The sequence below is a fragment of the Beta vulgaris genome, chromosome 8 (genome assembly GCF_026745355.1).
Source record: "Beta vulgaris subsp. vulgaris cultivar EL10 chromosome 8, EL10.2, whole genome shotgun sequence".
NCBI lineage: Eukaryota > Viridiplantae > Streptophyta > Magnoliopsida > Caryophyllales > Amaranthaceae > Beta > Beta vulgaris.
In genome coordinates, this window is record NC_079209.1 from 28,511,365 (window position 1) to 28,518,888 (window position 7,524).

Here is a 7,524-nt window from a genome sequence, read left to right on the forward strand (position 1 = left end):
AGTGTTGCATCCAAAGATATGAGTCTCCAACTTTTAGATTCAAGGTCAATTCAAAATTATGTCAGTCAAGGTCATAGGTATATTCATTTTGGTTGTGTCCAAATTGCTATTAAACCTATGGTCAGATTAGGTTTAGATTGTCCAGTTATGTTAGCTTTGCGTGATAAATCTTTAAAAACATTTAAAGATTCTTTGCTTGCTTTAGCTAATACTAATATTTGTCAAGGTCCAATTTACTTCAATTGTTTTCCAAACCTATCTAAAGATTTAGAAGATCCATTTATTCTTCAATCTTTGATTTTAGATGTGAATATGGCTCGTAATATTCAATTTGAAGGAGCAAGGAATTTTTCAATTATTTATCGAATTTATTACAAATTATTAAACTCTCAGCTTAATCCAAAGTGTAGAATAAGGTTTGCACCTGGTGAAACTTTGATGTTTAAAGTGGAACTAGGACAAGCCACTACACACGTTCCAAAATCCTTAAAATGGGATGAAGTTACTATTCCAGATGAATGGGTAGTAGACTCTCAACCCATCCTCAAACCAATAGAAGAAAAGAAAGTTGAACAAATAATAGAAGAACCTGATGGTCGAGTACTTATCAGATTTAATTCTAGTAGAGACTTCCCTGCGGCCTCTACTTATGAATTTCAATCCGCTAGATCATCATGTTCTTTTCCAAGTTTTAAAGAGGATAATATTCCTTCTACATCTTCCTATAAAGTTTTCCAAAAAACTCCAATTCCTGAAATAATCACTGAGAATGTTTCTCCAACTCACTCTGAAATGAGACCTCCATCGTTCTCCTCCATTAATGTTCTTTTCAAAGAATTCAAAATTGATAAAGCTTATTTGCAAGAAGACTTTTCTTCAGAAGAAAATTATGAGAAAAGAAAATGATTTTATGAAAATTTTGATAAAGAAGCAAGAGATTTTCTAAGAGAAGAATGGTACAGTTTTATGAACAAACTTGTCATGCTGCTCCCTTCAAAACCGGGAGAGAGGGATCTGGTCAAGAAAATTCCTGCTTAGAAGACATTAAAAAGGTCTATGAACAAAATAATTTTTCAAACAAAATTCTGCACACTATTTCTAAACAAGTGGATAACATGTCAGAACAGATTTCAAAATTTAAAGAAGAAGATCAATTATCACAGGATTTCAAAAAATTGTCTATTTCTGAAAATTCGTCTAATTCTAATGATAAGGCTTCTACTTCTAAATCTTATCCAAATGAAATAACAAAACCTTTCTTAATAAAGGTTCCAGATTTTGAACCATCAAATTCTAGTTCACTAATATTTTCTTCAAAACCTCATCAAACCTTTTAAAGGAAATTTCTAAACGATTGGATAAGAACATCAACTGCATTGACCAAGATTGTGACTGCAGTGATGAAGACTATCCAAAAGAGGAATATTTTAATGAGGAGTCTGATGAACATTTTTCTATCAACAAAATAAAATCCAAATTTCTTCTTCGTGGAAAAATAATCCTACTAGGAACTATTATCCACGTCCAACACCTCCAGATCTTCAATATGAGGAACGAAGTCAATATGGTCCTCAAAAACAATTCTCTGCAGATCATCTTTATGAATGGAATATAGATGGTCGTTCTGAGCATGAAATTGTCAAAACTTTAGAAGAAATGATGATGGTTGCTGAAGTTTATCATAGATCGAATGATAATGTATCTATGAACGAAGCGGCCGCTGCCATAGCAAGAGGTTTTACAGGAAACCTTAAGCATTGGTGGGAAAATGTAATTTCCTTAAGAGATAAAATTGATATATTAAATGCTGTAGAAGAAAAATCCGAAGAAAAAATAGATCCAACTACTGGAGAAGTTAAAAAAGAAATTAAAAGAACTGACAGAGGATTAAGAATGTTAATGTCTGCAATTGTAATGCATTTCATGGGAAACGCCTCAGATCATCTCAAAACTGGACATATAATTCTGAGTAACCTTCGATGTCCTTCTTTAAGTGACTATCGATGGTATAAAGACGTCTTCCTATCAAATGTATTAACCAGAGAAGATTGTACTCTTCCATTCTGGAAAGAAAAATTTATCTCCGGTCTTCCAACTCTTTTTGCTCAAAGAATTTTCAACAAGCTCCGAGAAGCCACGGGTCAAGATGAAATTCCATACAATGAATTTACATACGGACAACTGTTTGCCTTTATCAAACGAGAAGGATTGTCCTTATGTAATGAATTGAGAATTCAAACTAAGTATGGAAATGAAAAAGCCATAAAACGTAAGGAACTAGGATCTTTCTGTGAGGCCTTTGGTCTAGAAAAGATTCAAGCTCCTTCCACCAGAAAACGACAAGAAAAATTTAAAAGGTCAAAATTCGTTAATAAACCTAAATCCAAGATTCCTAAATCCTCTGAAAAATATTATAAAAGGGGTAAAAGAGTAAAGTCTAAAAAACATGTAGATGATACAACTATCATCTGCTACAAATGCGGAAAACCTGGTCATAAAGCTAACAAATGTAATTTTAAGAAAAAAATAAATGAAATATTTTCCGATAACCCTGATCTCCAAAATAAACTTCTTAATCTTTTCCAATTAAGTCAAAATTCCTCATCTTCAGAATCTGAGTCAGAAGATAATGAAATAAATCAACTGTGTTATGACAGTGATAATTCTACATCTTCTGATAACTCTTCTGTTCAATTCTGTACTCAAAATATTTGTGTCCTTTCAAATTCTGATAAGGAGAAAGAGTTGATTCTTGACATTGTGGACAAGATCAATGATCCTCTTATCAAAGAACAATATCTTAAAAGATTAAGAGATATAGTTCTTAAAAACCAAACCAATACTGTCCAACAACAGAACAGAAGAAGAAAATCTAAATCAAATTCTTAAAATGGATCTAAAAGTCCAATAACACCTATTACCACAAAAGAGCTCCAAACTGAAATCAATCATATCAAATCCCAGATCAAACAAATTCAAGATTCTATATTAGATCTTCATACCAAAGATCTAAGTATAGAAGCAAAATTGAGTCTGCTTGAAAACAACAATTGTCCAAAGCAAAAATCTAAAGAGATTATAATTGAACATCAAGCATCTTCATCTGATTTTACAAATGATCAATTTTGTCAAGTTATAGAAAGAATATCTTTTCAAAAATGGTATTGTTTAATAACTCTTTCTGTATCAAATGATTTTCAAAGAAATATTATTGCCCTAGTAGATAGTGGTGCTGATCAAAATTGTTTAAGAGAAGGATTAATACCTTCAAAGTTTTATGAAAAAACTTCTGAACAATTACAAAGTGCTAATGGCGCTAAGCTCCAAATTAAGTACAAACTCCCAAAAGCTTATGTTTGTAACTCAGGTTATTGTTTCAAAAATTCTTTTATTTTAGTCAAAGATATTAGTAATGAAATGATTTTAGGAACCCCCTTTCTAACTCAAATTTATCCTTTTCATGTTAATTCTGAAGGAATACACACTAATGTTTTGGGAAAAGAAATGACTTTCAAATTTGTTACTTCTGTTAGTCAAAAGGATATTCATCTCTTACAATCAAGCACTATTTCTCAACAGATAAACCAAATCTCTTCAAAAAGGTCTCAGATTAAAATGCTTAAAGATGAAATATCTTACCTTCGCATAGAAGAACAATTGCAAAGGAAAGATATTCAACAAAAGATTAAAGAAATTGAAGAACGTTTTCAAAATGAAATTTGTTCTGATGTTCCAAATGCTTTCTGGGAAAGAAAGAAACATGTTGTTTATCTACCTTATGAAAAAGATTTTTCTGAAAAAAATATTCCGACTAAAGCCAGACCAATCCAAATGAACCAAGAACTTTTAGAATTTTGCAAGAAAGAAATCCAAACCCTTCTTGACAAAAAACTTATTCGACCCTCAAAATCTCCTTGGAGTTGCTCAGCCTTTTATGTTAATAATCAAGCCGAAAAGGAAAGAGGTGTCCCTCGGCTAGTTGTTAACTATAAACCTTTAAACAAAGCTCTCCAATGGATTCGTTACCCTATTCCAAATAAGAAAGATTTGTTAAATAGATTATATGATGCAAAAATTTTCTCCAAATTTGATATGAAAAGTGGTTTTTGGCAAATCCAAATAGCAGAGGAAGACAGATATAAAACTGCCTTCAATGTTCCTTTCGGGCATTACGAATGGAACGTTATGCCTTTTGGAATTAAGAATGCTCCATCAGAATTTATGAATATTATGAACGATATTCTAAATCCTTATTCTAATTTTGTTATTGTCTACATTGACGATGTGTTAGTATATTCCAATTCTGTTGAACAGCATATGAAACACCTAAACATCTTTTTAAATGTTATTAAAAGAAATGGTTTAGTTGTTTCTGCACCAAAGATGAAGCTTTTCCAAACAAAGATTAGATTTTTGGGTCATGATATTCACCAAGGAACTATCAAACCAATAGCTCGCGCTATAGAATTTTCTGATAAGTTCCCTGATGAAATCAAAGATAAAAATCAATTGCAGAGGTTTCTAGGATGTCTTAATTATGTCTCTGATTTCTTTCCAAATTTGCGTCAATTATGTGCTCCTTTGTATAAACGTCTGCAAAAGAATCCCCCTGCATGGAGTCAAGAGCATACTGCATTGGTCAAACTGTTAAAACAAAAGGTCAAGTCCCTTCCATGCATAGGTCTTCCACATCCTCAAGCATTCATGGTAGTTGAAACAGATGCCTCGGAGATAGGATATGGAGGCATTCTCAAACAAAAATTGCATGAGTCATCCAATGAACAAGTTGTTAGATTCACGTCAGGTCTATGGCTCGGACCTCAAAAGAATTATTCTACTATTAAAAAGGAAATTTTATCAATAGTTTTATGTATTTCTAAATTTCAAGATGATTTGTATAATAAAAGGTTTTTGTTAAGAATAGATTGTAAATCTGCTAAAGAAGTTTTACAAAAGGATGTTCAAAATATTGTTTCAAAACAAATTTTTGCAAGATGGCAAGCTATCTTGTCAGTTTTTGATTTTGAAATTGAATTCATTAAAGGAGAAAACAATTCACTTCCAGATTTTCTTACCCGTGAATTTTTACAGGGAAGAAATGGGTAAGAATAAGTCGTCAAAGTCAAAATCAAAAGAAGCTCAAATGATCAAATTGTTCTCCATCCTTCAGGAATTCCAATTACCCAAAATGCCTTTCAAAATTTACAAGATTTTCCTCCAATAACATTTGCCCAAGCTACAGAAAAACCTTCTCAAATTTCTCCTTCTAAAACTCCAGAATACCTGAAAAAAGAATTTGAAGAACCAATCACTCTTTTATCATTTTCTAATATCCCAACTAAAGTGATATTCAAACTTTTCTTTCAAGATTTCTACCGCCCAATTTCAATTGGATTCCAGAAGATCCAAGAAAGGATTTAAGTTTCTATCGTCAAATTTTAGCAGAGTCAAATTCCTGTAAGATTGATGATAAAATTGCCAAAGATACGAATTTTTCCAAATGTCTCATCTTCCAAATCATTATATCCTCTGATTGGGGAAATTCTCCCTGGTCTTACCGTCCTTTGTCCAAACCATGTAATAGTTTAACTGGATACAACTATTACGACTATGTCCATGCCTGGCATAGAGTTTTCCTTGTGGAAAGTTACAACCATTCATGGTTTATTAGTTTCCATCCAGTTTGCCTCAAAAATAATCCAAGATTTCCTGTATGGTTCCTTGAATGGTGGCGTAAGTATGGTCTAGAACCCTCTTTGCTGCCAGAAGAACTCAAAAAACCATTCCAATACTTTTGTTCCAAGACCGCCAGAAGCTCCCAGTGGCAAATGATCAATATAATGGATTTTTGCAAGATTTTCCGTCTAGCATGGATCTCTTGTTGGTCATACTGCTGGTTCCAAAGAAATCAAAATGAACCTTATACCCTTCACCGTCAATTTAATGTTAAGTGGTGGAAGAATTTTACAATATTTCCAGGTTTCTCCAATTAGTATCTGATTACTGTTCCATGGGAGAAAAAGCTCTTCAAAGATATTCAGATTGGTCCAAAGAACAAGAATTGAAGAAAAGATCTCCTACTGTCCAAGCTCAAACTCAGCCCATTCCTGTTCCGGTCTATCCTCAAGTTCCAAATCCAAGTTTTGATATTGCAGGTCCATCAACTCCTTCTAAAGATAAAAACAAACAATCCATCTCTAAGCAAAAGAAGTCCATTACTCCAGATTCGGCCCTATTTGACGAATTTTTGGAATTCAAGAAGTTTGTCAAAGCTCGGTCTTCAGCTGAAGCAACCGAAAAATCCAGTTCAAGTTCCAGTTCTGCGGGCTCTTCCTGTATAGGCCCATTTTCTCAAGATCCTTATGACTTTTAAAGTTTTCCAGATGTACAATCCAGATTAATCCTTCAGAAGACTTTTCCAAAAGATTTACAGATGTATCGTCCAGATTTATTCTTCAAAAAGTCTTTATCAGAAAATTGAAGACATCTCTATAATAATCTTAGTCTCAAGTATAGTTACTGTTTATCACCTCCAATCTTTGAAGCTCTTGTACATTTATCCAGATATATAAAAGTAAGATTTTCTACATTACCTCTAATTTTATTTAAATTGCTTTATAAATACAAATTGTTTTATAAATTCGTTTTAATTCATTCTATTGGTATCAGAGCTTGATTATTACGAGCCATATTCACATCTAAAATCAAAGATTGAAGAATAAATGGATCTTCTAAATCTTTAGATAGGTTTGGAAAACAATTGAAGTAAATTGGACCTTGACAAATATTAGTATTAGCTAAAGCAAGCAAAGAATCTTTAAATGTTTTTAAAGATTTATCACGCAAAGCTAACATAATTGGACTATCCAAACCTAATCTGACCATAGGTTTAATAGCAATTTGGACACAACCAAAATGAATATACCTATGACCTTGACTGACATAATTTTGAATTGACTTTGAATCTAAAAGTTGGAGACTCATAACTTTGGATGCAACACTTGTAGTAAATTCTTCTATCCTAATTCCATGCGAAGACATGAAATTCCATGGACTCTTTTCATAAATTTGAGACTCTGAGATTTTGGAAGTTGCCAATTTTGAAAATCTTTTGAAATGACCTCATGGCTTTGGACTGGGTGTTTCATACTGGAACTACTACCTACAAGCTTCTTGATCTTACTCAAGGACATTGGAATGCATATAAATTTGACACTAGCAAATACTGTGGGACTTACGGGACCAACTGCCACGGGGACCACCTAACCACGGCTGACCAACCTTAGATGCAGTCTAAACCAACGTATGACCACGCACACGTATATGCAGTGCTAAACTTATATATATTCTAATGGCAGAAAGTAAAATAAAGATGCTACAGTAGATGCTACAGTATGCTACAGTAATGCTACAGTATGGTACTATAGTGTGCTACAGTATGGCTCTGATACCAAGATAGAGTTGGAGCAGAAATTGCAGATGCAGATGTAGTTGCAGCAGAAATTGCAGACAGAAATGGAATTG